Genomic DNA, 18,518 nt, shown 5'->3' on the forward strand with positions numbered 1-18,518 from the left:
ATAGTCGAAGGTCCACATAAGTCAATGTGCAGAAGTTTGAGAGCTTCAACAATCTTTGTATTGATTCGTGTAGGATGGCTCTTTCTGCTCTATTTTCCCATCTCACATGCTGCACATAAATGTTCCTTATCAAACTTGAGAAGAGGAAGGCCTCGAACATGATCACCAAGCACCAACTTATTAACGTCTTTGAAGTTCAGGTGCGATAGGCGTCGATGCCATAACCAACTTTCATCAGTATTTGCCTTTGATAGCATACATATTGCTAGTTTACCTCGAATTGGGTTGAGATTTAAAGGATACATCTCTCCCTTGCATTCAGACTTCAACAAAACTTTTTTAGATTGTTTCTCAATTATCTCAGAGCCCTCATCATCAAATGAAACCTTCAAACCTGTGCCCACAACTAATTGTGACACACTAATGAGATTATGCTGCAATCCTTCCACATACGCAACTTTTCGGATTGAGAAGTCTCTATTGGTTATCATCCCATATCCTTTGATTGTTCCATACGAGTTATTGCCATACTTCACAGATCCACCATCCTTTAGGGACCGAAAGTCCCTCAGCTCTTCCTTCCTTCCTGTCATGTCACGCGAGCATCCACTGTCTATATACCATTCATCATCGAACTGCTCGTCACGTATCACCTGCAAAGTCAAGCAGATTTAGAAACCAAAAGTTTCTTGGGCCCTGGTGAGTTTTTCACAGAAAAAGGAATTGCAGTAGAAATATCAACCAAGTATGTTCGTTTTACTAGAGTGGATTGATCTTTTCTTTTGATGGTATACACCTTTATTTTAGTTTTATCTTGTTTAATCTTTGGTGTATTAGTTGGTGTGATGTTTAATGGTTTTGGTGTTTTCTTTTGAGCCCTAGCGTTAGCTGACTTTTTCTTATTATGAAACTCAGAATTGAGCTTTCCCTTTCCTTTGATATCATTTACTAATTTTGATTTGCTGGAATGACCGAAACTAGACTTGGGACCGAAGCTTAACTTTCGGTTCTGAGAGCCGGTTTGGGGACTGAAGCTTGACTTTCGGTTCTAAGAGCCGATGTGGGGACCGAAACTTGACTTTCGGTTCTGAGAACCAGTTTGGGGACCGAAACTTGACTTTCGGTTTGGTATGCAAGTTTTGGAACCGAAAGTAGATGTTCGGTTCTGAGATTTGGAATAATAGGAATTTGGGCTGAAATTTTCTTTCCTTTCAGTTTTTCCTTTTCTTTATCACTTGATTCTTTCTTTGGAGGAACATAGTTGGGATTTTGAGATTGCCAATGACGTTTTCGCTCATTCAGATTCTTCATGTATCTTTGATTTCTTAAGCATTTCTGTTCAGCTAACTCCTTCTGCGATTTGTGGATATTGAAGCTAGCCTTTGGCTTCTCCTTTTGAGTTTCGGTTGTCTTAGTTGGAACTCTCGGTTCTTTCATTGGTTCTTCAGGGATTTGTTTGGTTCCACTTGTGCTTGGTTTGTCGAAACTTGAGGGTTTGTTGATGGGTTCAGCAACGTATCTTCCTTTAACCCTCCATGAAGTTTGCTCAGATAAGCCTACAGTTTCGTTTGTGTTGTCAATAGGAGTTGACCAGAAGTAATCGTCACATCCTTCAGCGTTGTCTTTGTCGACCAGGATTTTTAACTCTGCCGTTTGTTTTGAAGTGACACCAGTAACTACATAGACCTGATTCGGCACTGTTTGAACCTTTTGATAGACCATAGCTTTTTCTTTGAGTTTCTGTGGCTTTTCTTTTGACAAGCGAGTGAATTCAACTGAATTTTTAGATATGAGAGGTTTCTCATTTTCGGTTTCACTCTTCATAAACTCAGAGCAATCGACTAAGTCTTCCACTGAGATTTCACTCATCTCACTTTCCTCATCAAATTCAGATGTATTATCTAAGTTCATTTTATTTTCTGAAATTAATTTGGCGTTTGACGTGTCAAAAGATTGAATAGTTTCAGACTTAATTTTTAACCTATCATTTTCATCCAAAAGATTTTTGAGCAAACATTTATGTTCCTTATAATCGATGAAGGTTTTTGTCTTGTCCAGTCCAATTTTCTAAGACATGGATGTCTCTTCTGACGACACTATTGATTCACACTCATCAATGACCTCATCCTCCTTAAATTCAAGGAAGGGTAAGATCATCTTATGAATCTTCTTCCGTATCTCACAACTTAAATGCAATTGAGCAATATTAGTATATAAGCGCTTAGCAATTAAACAAAAAACATTCCTTTGTTTTAAAAACTTTAAATTGTCTCTTTGCAAATAAATACTTTCATCCCTAGCTTTATTTAATTCCGCCTCCTTCAGCTCAATCCACATCCTTCTCTCCTCACTTTTTGAAGACACCCTGCTGAGTTGGTCAATTACGTTAGAATTCACTAAGCAGGTTTGCATTAGACTACCACTTAAGTTAGAAAATTTGAATTTTAATTCTTTTAATTCTTCTTCATAATCTGTTACTGGAACTTTAAGTGATTCAAGGATGGATTGTACCTTTTTGATCAGCCGATCACAGTCGTTGATCTTCTCACTCACAGGCTTGGATGCAAAACACTTGTCCTCAGTCAGGTTCGGTTCCTCACTTGCACTTTCGGTTGATGAACCAGCTGTGACCATTAAACACCTTCCAGCCGAACCTACTTCCTTTGCCACATAAGCCCTTCTGTGAGTGGGCTTTCTCACCTCTTCATCTTCAGAGTCAGTTGACCAAACTTCAATGCCACCGAACTCATCTTCATTTGCATTCTCCTGCACAATCAAGGCATTCATAGAACTGTTAGTCGCTTTCTTTTTCTTGATCTCTTCCAACTTGCGCATATAGTATGCCTCATCATCTTCACCATCTCTTTTCTCAACCATTTTCCTTAGCATGCAATCTTTGGCAAAGTGATTCTTGTCATGACAGTAACTGCAGTCAAACCCAGAGTCTCCCGCAAGCTTGCTCTCATCCTTGTCTTCATCCTTTTGAGAAGAATTTTTCACTTCATCCTTCACCTTCTCAGAGCTGTAACTTCCCTGCCAGTTTCGGTTCTTGTTGAAAGGAAATTTTCTTCATGAAAACTTCTTTGGATTGGTAACCATCAAAGCATACTCCTCGCTTGTAAGGTCACATTCAGACATATCAGACTCTTCCTCTTCTTCTGCAATGCTTTTTCCTTTTGAGACAAGGGCCAGCGATCCCATACCTGAAACTACCTTTGCTTCTTTGGTCACTACACTTTCATGGGACTTAAGTATTCCCACAAGTTTTGCTAGTGAGTAAAATTTAAACTGTTCACGTGCTTTCATGGTTGAGACCCCGACCATCCATTCTGGTCTGAGACCGTTCATGAAGGTCACCTTCTGCTCGATCAACTTTCTTTCTATTCCATGCTTGATCATCTTACTTAGGAGATGACTGAACCGATCAAAAGTTTGTATGAGTTTTTCTTCTGGTTTCTGTTCGAAAACTCCAAATTCTGACAGTAACAAGGTTTGAATGGAGTGTTCTAGATCTTCTACGGATGAATAAAGTTCTTTCAACCTATCCCAAATTTCTTTGGCTGTCGTGCATGAACCAACCAACCGAAAAGTGTCAGATTGCAAGGCGAATCTGATCATTCTCATGTCCTTCACATTACACAACAACTTGTCTTTCTCGTCCTGTGGCGTCTTCTCTACATCCGCCACTAGATCGTTATATTCCTTTTGGGACTTAACTGTTGTGTTCGTTCCTGAGTGAACAAACGGCCCAAGCGTGATAGCTTCCCAGATGAGATAGTCATTGTCTTCAGATTTAACCACGTAATCTTCAAAGTGATGCGCCCACACTTCATAGTCTTGAGTGTAAAGAATGGGAATTCTGGTAGTGGATCCAATGCTGTTTGAGATGTTGATGGGATTTGTTTGCGAATCTTCGTGAGACATGGTGAGCTGCTAGAAACAAACCTGTAAACTTGAGATTAGGGTTTTATCAGAAACAGAGTTACCGTCGACATGAAGAAGACGACTTCTATTTATACAATAAAAGCGGAAACCCTAAATATTTCTGAATACAGAAGGAATGTGTTTTGATCACACAGTCTCCTGCTCTGATACCAATTGTTGAAACAAAGTTCAATCAGGATCGTTAGATTCTATGTAGACAAAAAATTAAGAATGTAATTATGAACACGAGAATGACTTTGAATGTGTCGTATGATTAATGCTTCAACACCTCAGAAGAGCTCGATTAAGAACTTCGACTGTAGAGGTGTTTAGGGTTACAAAACAATAAACATAATAACCTCTACTCCGTCTAATGCATATATGCATGCATATTATTGTATAACCCTACTAGATAATCATGGATGGACAGGCCCAATCCGGATACAAAATACAAGCCCATGACGCAACACAATTAAACTCTACACAATTAATTAAATTAAGTTAAATCTCGTGTGGATTAAATAATTATTTACTATTAACTATTAATGAAATCATTTAAATTTAATCCTAATCCAACCCCTACTAAATTTTCGAAAATTAAGGGTACTGGGTTTATCCAGTTTTAATTATTATATTTTAACTAATTAAAACAATAATTATCAAATAAGGAAACCTAACTTGCCGTCTAAGTAATCGAAAATAAGGAGGAGGCTAGGATTTCTAAAACCGTTGTAAAAATAAAAAAAGCTAAGGGTGGAGGCTAGGGTTTCAAGAACCCTAACAATTTTCGAAAATGCCTTAATTAGGGTTTAGTTTCAATAAACCCTAATTTTGATCTATTCAACTTTGTGAAATATCAATGAGAACAATGTCTCTGATACCACTGATGGGTTTTTTATGTTACAAAAAATCTATTTTTGGCGGAAAAACATAAACCCTAAGTTCACATGCACCCTAAAGGATCTATGTTCTCACTATGATTTGCAAACAATTATTGAATATCAAGAACCCTGGAATTACATTGCTATTTTTGAAATTACTAAATGGTTATTAGAAAATATTTACCTTAGTTTATTATTGCAAATAAACTAATAATCCTTCCTCGTTGGTCTTCAGAAAGTGACCACCAGAAGTCTCGTGCTTCTAATAGCTCACACCCAAACCCTAGCAAGTTGGAGGCTAAATATGAGATGAGGAGAGGAGGAAGGCTTTACACTTCTACCTCTTGTAGAAGGGCCGAATGAAATTGTGAACCCTTAGGAGGGTTTCTATAGGTAATAAGGAGGCCAAGGATAAGACAGTTTCCTTAGATAAGCCTTATCCATTTTTACTTTCCCCCTAAGGTATCCGAGTTTCCTTGGAGCCCAAGAAAACTTCTAGAAAACCCTATAACCAACTAGAATTTCGTCCCTCCTCCTAGGGAGTATCTAGAATTGGTCAATGTTCACCTTTAGTCATTCCATTTTTAATTAATCCAAATAACCCCACAATTAATTCCAATTAATTTCTGATTAATTCTTAATTAAGCAATACTATTTCTAATTAATATATTATTCTCATAATATATTAATAAATCATTTATTTTGAATTGTAATTGATTTATTAACTATATAATAAATTAATAGTTCAGTCTTTCTCTCTCTCTCTCTCTCTCTCTCTCTCTTTCTCTCTCTCTCCAAATAACACTCTAGTCAATTACTAGGTTTGAGAGAAACCCAAAAGGACTTTGCTAATAATTCAAGATTATACTAATTTAGTTATTAGCTTAGACACCTAATCCAACACTAAAGAATTGGGCGAGTAAGAGAAGATTGAATGGAAGTCAAGGTTGAATTTTTGAAGGTCTTTGGCTCCATTTGTAATGTTGCTCCACACGCCAGTAACGGATTTTCTAGAAAGATGATCAACAGGTTTGCCATAAGTCTATGTATTCTAGCAATCACCTTGGCCCATAGAGAATCTCGGTGCAACTTTAACCACCACCACCATTTCACAATGAGCCCAATATTGAGAGCATATATCGATCCCACCCAAAGCCCACCTTTATCCTTTGGAGCGATAACATTATCCTAGGAAACCTAATTGAAAAATCCCAAAAATATAGTCCAAACATTTTGTTTTGAAAATAATTATAAAACCATAAAGCATCCATAATTATAAAGAAAACCATGTACCATGTATCTCAAAACACCATATCAAATACTGTAACAGAAACATATGATAAAAATATCAAAGTAATCTCCCAGGCCAAAAAGACTGTGGTGTGTGCCATGCTAGAGGAAGTACCTGAAACCAAATCTGAAAAGCCAGTGGGGCCCACCCGTGCTATGACCCTAAAGAGGCCGATGTACATGAGGCCCAGCTTGCCCCGCATCCGAAACTAGATAACACCCTTCCAGAGTGATACTTTCAGGAGGACCATGTCACTCACCTGAAACTCCAAATCTGAACGTCGTCTGTCGACGTAACTCATCTACCGACTATGAGCAGTCTGAAGCCTGCTCCGGACCTGCTCGATCTGCTCCGTGGTCTTGAGTACTACCTTCGTACTCCCCATGACCCTCTAACCGACCTCACCTCAATAGATTGGGGTCCTACACTTCCTCCCGTAAAGCATCTCAAAGGGAGGCCGATCTATTCTAGAGTGGTAATTGTTGTTATACGAAAATTACGCTAACAGAAGATACGTATCCCTACTGACACCGAAATCTAACACGCATGCCCGAAGCATGTCCTCGAGAGTCTAAATCGTCCTCTCTCTTTGTCCGTCCGTCTAAGGGTGGAAAGTGGTGCTAAAAAGGAGACGAGTACCCATCTCGTCGTGAAACTGCTTCCAAAATCTGGAAGTATAATGGACATCTCAGTCTGACACTATTGAGACAAGACTCCATATCGTGCCACCACCTCTCATACGTAGATCTCGGCCAACTTCTCGGCCGAGATGCTCTCCTGGATCGATATGAAGTGGTCGCTCTTGGTCAAACGATCGACGATAACCCATATCGAATCGACCCCACGTGCAGTCCTGGGAAGCTTAGTGATAAAATCCAAAGTAATGTCCTCCCACTTCCACATAGGGATGTCTAAAGGCTGCATCTTTCCATGCGGCCTATGGTGCTCTACCTTGACCTTCCTGCAGGTCAGGCATCTCTCTACGTACCAAGCAATATCCCGCTTCATGCAGGGTCACCAGTAATCGGATCGAAGATCTATGTAGATCTTCGCCGCCCCTGGATGGATGGAGAACCTAAACTTGTGGGCCTCTTCCATCAATATTTGTCGTACCCTACACTAGTACGGTACCCAGACCCTCCCATGCAGGGTCAACAATCCACGTTTGTCATAGTCAAAAGAGGCCACCAGGCCTATGATCCGCTCACACTTCTGGCGCTCCTCCTTCAGACCCTCAACCTGCGCCTCACAGATCTGCTCCAACAATGGAGTAATCACTGTTATTCTCAGGCAGATGTCTCAGATCGGTGTCGCTACCGCCTTGTGGCTCAGGGCATCAGCCACTACATTGGCCTTGCCCGGGTGGTAAAGGATCTCAAAATCGTAGTCCTTCACCACATCTAACCACCGACGTTGCCTCATATTTAGATTCAGCTGATCCATGAGATACCTCAAACTCCAGGGTTCGGTATGATACCAACTAGAAACATCCCAAAAATGCAGTCCAAAAATTTTGTTTTGGAAATTATTATAAAACCATAAACCATCCATATTTATAAATAAAACCATGTATCATGTATCTCAAAACACCATATCAAATATTGTAACAAAAACATATGATAAAAACATCAAAGTAATCTCCCAGGCCAAAAAGACTGTGGTGTGTGCCATGCTATCATCCCGAGCCCTTCCCTTTGCTAAAGGAAGTACCTGAAACCAAAACTGAAAACTGTAAGCACAAAGCTTAGTGAGTCTCCCCAAGCTACCACATATTATACACATAATCACATTTTGTACACATAATCATATACTGGGCCTAGCCTACTGCATCGGGCCCTGCTAGGTATCGGACGAATCTGACATCGGCCCCGCCCGACATCAGACCGAGGTCTGACATAACTTGGGCCTCGCCTCTTCATCGGGCCCCACCCGGTATCAGACCGAAGTCCAGTATACATATCCTGGCATAATATAATCATAAACATAGACATAAGCATAACAAGAAAGCTGACATTCCTCGGGATTGCCCCTGCATCGGACCAAAGTCCGGAGCACATAATCATACACATGCAAGAATTACGAAGACATCAAGCATACTAACTGCATCGGGCCCCGCCAGACATCAGACTGAATTCCAGAACATAAAACCTACATTGGGCTAACCCTGGCATATACAATCACACATAAACGGGCCGACCTTGGTGCCTTAGACCCGTTCCTATAGGAGAATACTCACCTCTGAAAACGAAATGTTGAACTCGGGTGTGAGGAATCTCTGCTAGTTGCTCCCACGACTCTCCGACTACTATGACCAAATACACACTTGGTCAAAAACTGAGAATCCTTCTAAGGGTAAAATAACTGTTTTACCCGTTTTTATATAATTTGGGCCATGTCCTAGGCCGAATCCTTTCTAGTCCTTTCAAACTCATTAAAGCCCAATAAGTCCTCAAATGGCCTAATTTTCCAAATTGGGCCCAACTCCTCAAATGAGCTTTCCTCTCAAGCCCAACTAGTCTTTAGGCCCTTGACTGACTTCTGAAGGCCCATCACGACCCAACTTCTGCTATGTCCAAATCTTGGCCCAAACCAAGGCCTAATAACATAAAGCCCACTGAGCGTACCTTTCTGTACGCTGTGCGTACTACTTAAATGGCTTGTACATTGCGCATACTGACGTATACGCCCAATGTACTCTCTTGTTAAGCCTTTTCTTCCAAAGCTGTTTAATCCCTTAAGACACAACATCTAAACTACAGATCTGAGTCCAATACTTCGTCATAACCCATAAAGACGATCACTTGGTGGCTTGAAACCCACCAAATGAGCCCAACACTTAAAATAACAATAAACTTTCATGGAAATGGCTAGATCTCTTACATGGCTGCATAAAGGCCTCAAAGCTTGCAACTTTACTGCTAAAGGAATACTTTGAGCTTCAAGGGTGGCAACTGTGACAACCTGAAATTTCAAGCCAATGTAACGAATTCCAGTCAAACCTTGTAACCTATTTTAAGTTAATAAAATATCTTCAAAAATAAAATGTTCGAAAAGTTTCAATTGCGTTGTCTAAATGATAGATATCGTTTCAAGGGTTTCAGAAATATAAAGAGCACTAAAAACCAAGTTATAACGAAGAAGTTATGACCAATCTAAGATTCACGGCAAAAAAACGGCAATGCTAGTAAACGTAAAATGCAAAGTTTCAATACAATAATTATTAGCCTTATGTGTCTAAACGAAAGTTGTAGATTACGTTAAACCGTGAACATGCATAAAAAGAACGCCCAAATCTGACTTCGTATTAGGAAGTTATGATTTTTCTAAATTCCGAAGTGGCGGTAGACAGCTAAAAACTCGAAACAGTGATCGAGTGATTTGTGGCCGACACAACCTAAAAAATAATCGAAGATCTCGTCAACGGTAGTACAATGGTAAAAAGTCTGACAGAAACGGACATCGGATGAAGAAGTTATGGATTTTAAACAGACTTTTCGTGTCCCGGCCTATTAAAAATATATAATTAAAAATAAACTCAAAATTTGCCAACGAAGTCTAAACGAGAGTTGTAGAGTACATTCTCACCTACGCGTGCATATAAAAAACTTCAAAAACGGAGCTCGTATGCGAAAGTTACGGATTTTACAAGTTCGAGGCACACACACCAAGACGATTTACGCCCAGCGTACCCTCGTACGCCCAACGTACTCGGGTGCTAGGCCTCGGTTCGTCCACGTCGCTCCAATGATCCGTTCGAGGATGCGGGTAAGCCATGATGCATGCGAATGCCCAGCGTAACGAGTACGCCCACCGTACTCCAAAATTACGCCCAGCGTAATCCCTCTTTCAGCACCCTATAAATATCATGCGAGGCTGCCCGGGTTTATTTGCTTCCTTACTCATTTCTTTCACCTTGGAACCCTTCTAAAGCCCCTCTAAACCACCCGAAATTCCCGGTACACCCCTAAGTACACGACGCAAGGCCCGACACCCCGAAGTTCCCGAGAAATAAATCAGCTTTTCTAGTCGAACTTTTGCTCGGTTTTCGTCTCACCTTGTTAAATCTATCAAGTGAGTTCATACCCCTACAAACACACTTTAAATACATTTTAAATGCTTTTTAAATACTTTTAAGGGGGGAATACAAGTAAAACCCGATTATTATCGTGTGAAAATATCTATCCCTTGCTATGTATTCTATATTGTTATTTAATCAACCTTATGTGATTTATAACTAGCATAGAAATGGATTTACTACACGTTTAGCTGTTTCACCAAACATATTACTTCAAAGGACTTTCTCAAAAGTTTTTACATGTTAAAACTCTTTATCAAACTGTCTTACATACTTTATGTTTCCTTTCACACCCTGTTACAATCATGTTTCAAACAAAGGTTTTCTTATACTTAAAACTGTTCTTATCAAACAAACTGATTTCAAATCATCATTTCTTAGTTATTAAACTTTTCAAAGGTTTTACCAAAATTTCTTCTATACTTTTATATTGTCAAATGCATTCCTATTTATGTATAGTTATATAAGTAATGTTTAAAGGACTTAGGACGACTAGCTCGCTTTATTTCCTTTTCCTCGTTGGGATGTGGCCTTAGGGCATCGGTTATTCGTCTGAATGTCGTCTAAATATTTAAATATCATGTATACATATATAGACATAAAAGTTCCATCAGTTGGTTCAGTACCTTTGGGTAGCAAAGGCATACTTCGGCTATACACGTACATTACTAGTAACTATAATAGGTATAGTTAGGAGATACTACTTACTATTCCAAGTACAAGGAATCATACAAGAGTCGGTTCATTCATGAGTCTATACTACTACATTACATACTATATGAAGAGATACGATTACATACAATTACAAGACATACAACTACATGGCATACAATTACAAGACATACAATTACAAGATATGCGATTACATAGATATGATTACATAAATACGATTACATAGATACGTTTACATAGATACCATTACATAGACTCTATTACATGCGTTTTGGGACTTACCATTCCACACCCAAGGCTGTTAGCTACAGTAGGGAAAATGCACATCGACAGGTGTCTACGGTTGTACTGTTCGGCGAATTACTACGCCGTGAATATCCTAGTGCAAAAGGACACAATTTTAGTTATTATATTATTTTTCCTTCTTACCTTTACGATGTGATACATACACATAAACGATGAGGTAGACGATAGTTTTATAATAGTAATAGTTATACAAGGGAAAAACCGTCACATTTACAGTAATGCATACTTTCAAAACAGGCGGGCCTTGGTAGAAGGCTACTTTTTATACTAGTAGGAAATATGGGATTTTCTAGGGTTTTCAAACGTTTACAATTACTTACAAACATGTTCATTGATACAAATTTTTCTCTAAACATTTACAGGTCATTCTTTACAGTTTTACAAATTAAAGTCACATAAATACTTATGAATTCACCATCTTTATTGCTGATACTCGCTTTCAAAATAACTTGTTTTCTCAGATTACAAATAGACATGTACGGCGACCAGCTTTTGTGAAGACGGAGCCGTCAAGACTCGTCTTTTATTTTGAATATTCATTACGTTGATTTACACTATGAAATAAGTCCCATGTAATTAAAACTATTCTATTAATGCAATGGATGATGTTGTTGCTTGTTTACTACCTTGCATTGTTATCATACATTACATGATGTCCTCCGCCCCAGAACGTTTCCGTCGTTCTCGGTTTTGGGGTGTGACAGCAACCCTAAGCTCAAAAACAAAGTTGCATGAACAAGATCCATTCTTTGGACCTAAAAAGGTCCAAATCTTGAAAACCCTATATCTAAACTTCTAAGAGGAAAGGTAGGATCTTTATACCTCCTTTGGGTGCCAAAAGATGAACTAGTTCCAGATCCTTAAGCTCAAGATACTAAAGTGCTTCTTCCTCCAACTTCTCTTCACTTCTTCCAAGCCTTTCTTCACCAAAATGGACTTAAAAAGGTCAATCACACAAAACAATGGAGTATGAGATGAACTAGGGTTTTCTGAGGGTGAAGGACTGGTGAGGAGGCCAAAGGGGAGGCTATAATGGGGTATTTATATGTCTTAAACCCTAAAAATTAGGATTTGACATATGCCCGCGTACGCTAGGCGCACCTCTTGGTATGCTGCACGTACACCCCCGAGTCCCTCGAATCCATTGTGGCCACTACGCCCCACGTACGCCAGGTTACACCCAGCGTACGGCTTATGGGCAGACCAACTTCTTGGCCCAATTTGCTAAGGTCCACTCCAAAGGGTCCATTGTCCAAAACCAATATTAATTTACATAATTTAAATAATACATCGAGAGACGGATGTTACACTAATGAATTCTTATTCTTCTCCTCAACACCTCCCCAAAGGAACTTTTTTCTAATTTTAACTAGAGAATCGATCACACCAATAGGAGATTTAAAAAGGGAGAGATAATAAGTAGGAGGGCTGCCCAAAATAGCCTTGAAAAGCAGGGGCAAATCCAATGTAGAGCCGGGTGTAGCCCGCGATGCGCCTAAATTTTTTTTAGTAGTGTTATTTTTTTCGAAAAACTTCGTTTTAAATGTAAAAATTATAAAAAAATTGAAGAAGTACATATAAAGGTGCAACCACGGTCGTATTTCCTTCGTTTGTTGTATGTGAATATGTGATTAGTGATACTATATCGAATGGGATCTCTTCGTCATTTGTTTTGTGTAGTCTGATGTATGCTTGACCATGTACTACTACAAAAAGGCACATAGGACCCGATATATAGGACCCGGTTTTTGAAAAAACGGGTTTTATGAAGGGAAGGATAATAAGGCTCGGTTTAAATTAAGAAACTGGGACATATGTTCAAATTAAATAGCCCAACTTTTTTGATATAAGCGGGTCTTTTTTTGGAAAGTTATATAAGTCGGTTTTCTAATTGTAACCGTGTTTTATGACATAAGGATGTGAATTTGAGATGGTTGTAGAACTTGATTTTTAACCAACGATTTTGAGAAATGAGTTATGGGAAGAGTGTATTGATATTTGAGGGTTGAGGCATTGAGTAATGACATTTTGATGGTTAGTTATGAGTACAAAAAAAACAGCCGAATTAATACACATAATATGTATTTGACCAGTTGCTGAATATTTACATATTTCCAAAGTAAAAAATGCAAGTGATGAGGGTTTTATTTGGGATTGTAAAACCCTCCAAACATGGAATTGTTTTAAACTGAATGTTTCTTTATTTATTTATTTACTCATTTAAACTACAACATTCTGGGAAAATTTGAAGGCCCTAATTTGTGAAACTTCATCAATTTCGAGATGGAATAAGAACATGAACAAAATTAATTACATTAACAAAATCAAAATACAAAGGGAATGAACTTGATAATAAGTTGATGATTTCAAGCTGGAATGGACGTATTTGAGAGGAGTCGTCCTATTGCTTGAGTCTGTGACCATGTAAGAGTTGTGAAACTAATTTCTAATTTTTTGGGATTAGCATGAATCGAAGTGAAGAGATGTGATTCAATGCTTGTGTATATATCGATTACCATAACTTTTGGCGGGAACTTAAAGCATGTATCCCGCCTTCCCTGAAAAAGTCAAAAGTAAATGGTATACTAGTATGTATATATTTATTAAATAACATGTTATCTAATATTTTATTAGTTTAAGGTTGTTGCTTCTTCTTAATATTTGCCTTAGTTATACATAATAAAACAAAATTTACTTACCATTACTAGTTATATTATGATATAGTTTGACTACATTTTTCGTTTGTATATTACAAGATTGTTTGTTGAAATCGATTCAATGAAAAAATACATAGCTCATTTTGAACGCTACTACAAAACATGTATTTTTATCGCCTTCAAGAACTCAATAATTTTTTTTTGTAAGGTTAATTTAGGTGTGTTTGGTTGGTAGGAAAGGAGTGAAATTCGAGAAAAAATGGTTCTAATTCCCTCAAATTCATGTGTTTGGTTGGATTTATGGAGAAAGGGGTCATAGCGGGTTAGAGGACAAAAATGATGTACGGGATGAAAGCGAGAGAGAAAGAGAGGGGTTTAGCAATTTGAGGAACCCGTTGGGGAGACAACTCAAATAAGGAAAGTTGGAGAAGATGGGGTCGGCGGTTTTGAGGTTGGACGGGTTCGATACCCTGCAATACCCTCCCTCCAACATCAGTACCACCACCACCACAACCATCGCTACTGCTACCACTGTCGAGATTTTGATTTTGTATAATTTATATAATCTGTCTTTACATATAAGTTACAAAATAAAGTAATATTAAGCAAAACAGACAAAAATGTAATTTTGTCATTTACATGGATTTCAATTCCATTTCATGCTAACCAAATAGAACCTGGAATCAATTCTAGTTCTATTTACTGTCATCCAAACATGATGTGGAATATGATTCAAATTCTTGACTAGTTCCTTTTCCAATTCTAATTCCAATTCATTCATAAACATTCTACGAATCAAATAGCACCTCAGTATTAGGTACACTTCATATGAGTTTCTATGCATTTGTTGTCCTGCATGCATGCTATGTAACGCCCCAATTCTCAGGTATTATTTTAAATTAAAACTTCTTGGTTTTGGCCCTACTCGATGAGTCGGTAGCCCTACTCGTCAAGTAGCAGCGGGTGGGATCGCGAATTAAGTGAGCTACTCGGCGAGTCCTTTGTGGGACTCGGAGAGTAGGAGCTGGAAAGGAGAACCCTAATTTCAGGGGTTTGCACCCCTATTTAAAGAAGCTCAAGCCTCTTTCAGTTCCTTGGCAGCCCCCTTTGCATCTCTAACTCATGTGTGTGCCTTTGTGTGTTGAAGCTTTGGGAGAAGATTTTGGTATAGGAGTTTGGGGAAAACAAGTGATTGAGGCAAGGAGCTGGGAGGAGATCCAAATTCTTTTGTTGTGGACATCTGTTGGGAAGGTATGAAACCATTAACCTCAGCTATTTCAGTCTAGACCTTATCTTTGAATGAATTTAGGGGTTCTATGAGGGTATCAAGTTGATATGACAATCTATGGGCTAGATCTGAAGTTGTAACTTAAGATCTGGACCCTCCTTGGAGCATACAAGCATAAAGTTCCAACTTTAGTCAAGATTAAGGTTCCCTTGGTCCATGAACACCCATTAAAAGTATGGTTTTGGCATTAGGAGCTTGTGAAGCAATGCATGGACGTAAAGTTTGCAACTTTACGTGATAAGCAGGCCTAAGGGGGTTGGATCTGCAATTTGGGGCCTTGCCATGGATTAAAGACGTCTGTATGTCTAAATGACTGAAACGACTCGGCTAGTCGCGAAGCCGACTCGGCGGGTCATTTGAAGATGTGCATCGAACTCGACGAGTTGGATAAACAACTCAGCGATCCAGATGAAGGAAGTCATGAACTCGACGAGTTGTTTGAACAACTCGGCGAGTTAGTTGAAGATGGCCATGAAACTCGACGAGTTGAAGAACAACTCGACGAGTTGGATGAGTTTAACCAATGTTATGGTTGCGTGTATACCCATCGAGTTGCAAGGAGGAAACTCGACGGGTGGCCTTAAGGATTGATCGGGATTCGAAGGAACTCGACGAGTCACTCCGATGACTCAGTGAGTTGGAATGTGCTCCATGGACTCGGCGAGTTGAGCTTAAAATGGACTGTTGACCTTGACCGAGGACTTTGACCTTGATCAGGAATTTACTAGGAGGATATGGAGTGCCTCATAAGGGTAAGGACTTATGAATATATTGTGCTATGGTTATAGGTGGTGGAGCATGTGTCAAGTGATCCGATAATTGGAGTTTACCTTTCGAATCGACATCTGCGAGGTGAGTTATCATCACTATATCGATAGGGTCTACGGCACCAAGTCGACCCTTTATGATTTACATCCTAGTTTAGGATGGTTGCTATGTTTTTGCCATGTTAGATTTCATCCTGGTTTAGGATGGTTGTTGTGCTATTGCTATGTTAGAATTCATCCTGGTTAGGATGGTTGCTATGCTAGAGATCGGTTAGATCGGTTGTTATGGTATGTTACATATGATTTTGATCTGTTAGATCGGAATCAGGATAGATAGTATGTTATGCTTTTATGATCCGTAAGGATTGGTATGTAGTGACCTGCTAGGTCGGTACTCTAGTTACGAGAGGATTTTACAGTTGATGATCAGTATGATAGATATGTGATGTTTGTATATGCCAGTATGTGATAGTTATGCGCACATGGTTAATTGCTTGTTGGTTGGGTTGAGGCGGTCCTGCTTTGTGCTGAAGGCCAACATACCCTACGAGCGGTCCGGGGAGACTGCAGGCCCTCGAGGCGAACCAGTCATGCCGAAGGCTTGGGATAGATTTAGATAGACTGCAGACCTAGTAGGGCGGTCCAGTCAAGCTGATGGCCCAGTATGCATGGTTGTTTGATTAGTTGTTACTTATATGGTATTGTCAGTGTGGTATTGGTATTTTGGTATTGGATCCATTATGGCCCAAAATGTTAAGTTTCATGAAAGTGGGTCCAATTAGAGCCCAATTAAAGGTTCTAAGCCTAAAATAGTCAAATTGGAAAGTTATTGGTCCATTAGGCCCAATAAGGAAATCCTAGTCCAAAACGGGCTTATGTTGGGATTCTTAGTGTTTCCAATCTTTTGTTGACCATTTGAAGTGTTTATATAGAGTTTTTTATGAAAGTTTGTTGTCATTGAATAAACATCAAGCATGTTTTCAAAATTTTGGTTACAATGGCTATTGCTATAGTTAAAAGGATATAGAATTTCCTAGTTGTGACAGATATTTGATGGGTCCAATTTTAATGATTGGATCCGCAACATTCACATGGTCACCCGTTACGAAGACAAAGAGTATGTTCTCGATAAGGAGCTGAAGGAGATTGACCACACCACTGCTACTTCCGAGAAAATTGTTGCTTTCGAAACTCATGAGCGAGATGCTACAAAGGTTCATTGCATCATGCTCGCAACAATGACTGCTAGACTCCAAAAGTCCTACGAGGACTACTATCCATACGAGATGCACCAATATTTGATGGATATAAGCAAGTTACAATGAAGAACAATGATTATCACAAAGATGGTTTTCACTAAGAAAAGTACTCACTAAGAGAACGGGTGCACAAAGCAAATGTCACAAAACCGTCATAAAGACCTCATTAGGGTTTTACCCTAATACAATATTATATATTAAACTATTAAATGTATATCCCAACATAAAAAGGATTGTATCTAAATTTAAATATAAACTGATTCTAATCACAAAGATATCGGATCAACTGGTTAACAATTATACTTTATATAATTACAACCTACCATACAAAATGTACAAATAGTTACACGTTGATGCTGGAACTTGGAGAACTTGCGTTGATGCTGGTAATCAACATGTGAGTATTTTGACTCATCAGATCATAAGGCTTGACATTACAATTACCACCACCGCCACCACCCACCATCGTCATTACCTCCAACACCATTGCTACCGTTGCCACCACTACTGTCACCACCACCCATAACATCCTCTGCCACTACCACAACTACTATCGTCATACACCCTACCACCACCACCAATACCATCATCTCCATCACCACCCGCCAGTTCCGCCACCACCACCACCTACAACCTTCGCAACGACCAACCAAGACCGCTAGATCCATTCGTCACTACCCATAACGACCATTTACTATTTTTATAATTTATATAATATATCTTATACATTTAAGATACAAAACAAAAGTAAAATTAAGCCAATTATATCATTTTATATTATTGAAATCAAAATTATATGACACGTTTGTCTAGGAACCAAATATAATATAAAATTAGACTCAAATTTATGATATATTATAGTTTTTGGACAAATTTTAGTTTATTCAAAAAATTTATGTGAACCAAATGTCACATATTTATTTTCAAAATGAAATAGTAATATAAAAAATAATCATTATATTCAAATAATATCAACATTAAAAATATTTAATTTTGTAATAATTTTATATGATGAAGATTATGGTCGAATGGAATCCTACTTAAAAAAATAACTATATTCAAATAGAAATTTAAAATTTATAATGTGAAATTATATTTTTTATTAATTGCATAACATCAATCAATTTACATAAAATGAATCCTTATACATTACCAATAAATTCAAATAATAGAGCCATCCGATTCCATTTGAAAGCTGAGTGGTTAAAAGGAGTTGAAATTCCATCCCGCCTAATTTTCAAGCAAAATTTATTGAAAAACTAGCGCCTTTTAAATACCGCCTTTTCACACCTCAAATTCTCTGGTATGGACCAAAAACGATTGCAAAGTGCAAAACCCTAGTTATCACTCATTATCGCCTCTCCTCCTTACCACCACCACCTGTGCAAAACAAAACAA

Source organism: Lactuca serriola, chromosome 9, assembly GCF_051521515.1.
Source record: "Lactuca serriola cultivar US96UC23 chromosome 9, Lser_US96UC23_V15, whole genome shotgun sequence".
Classification (NCBI taxonomy): Eukaryota; Viridiplantae; Streptophyta; class Magnoliopsida; order Asterales; family Asteraceae; genus Lactuca; species Lactuca serriola.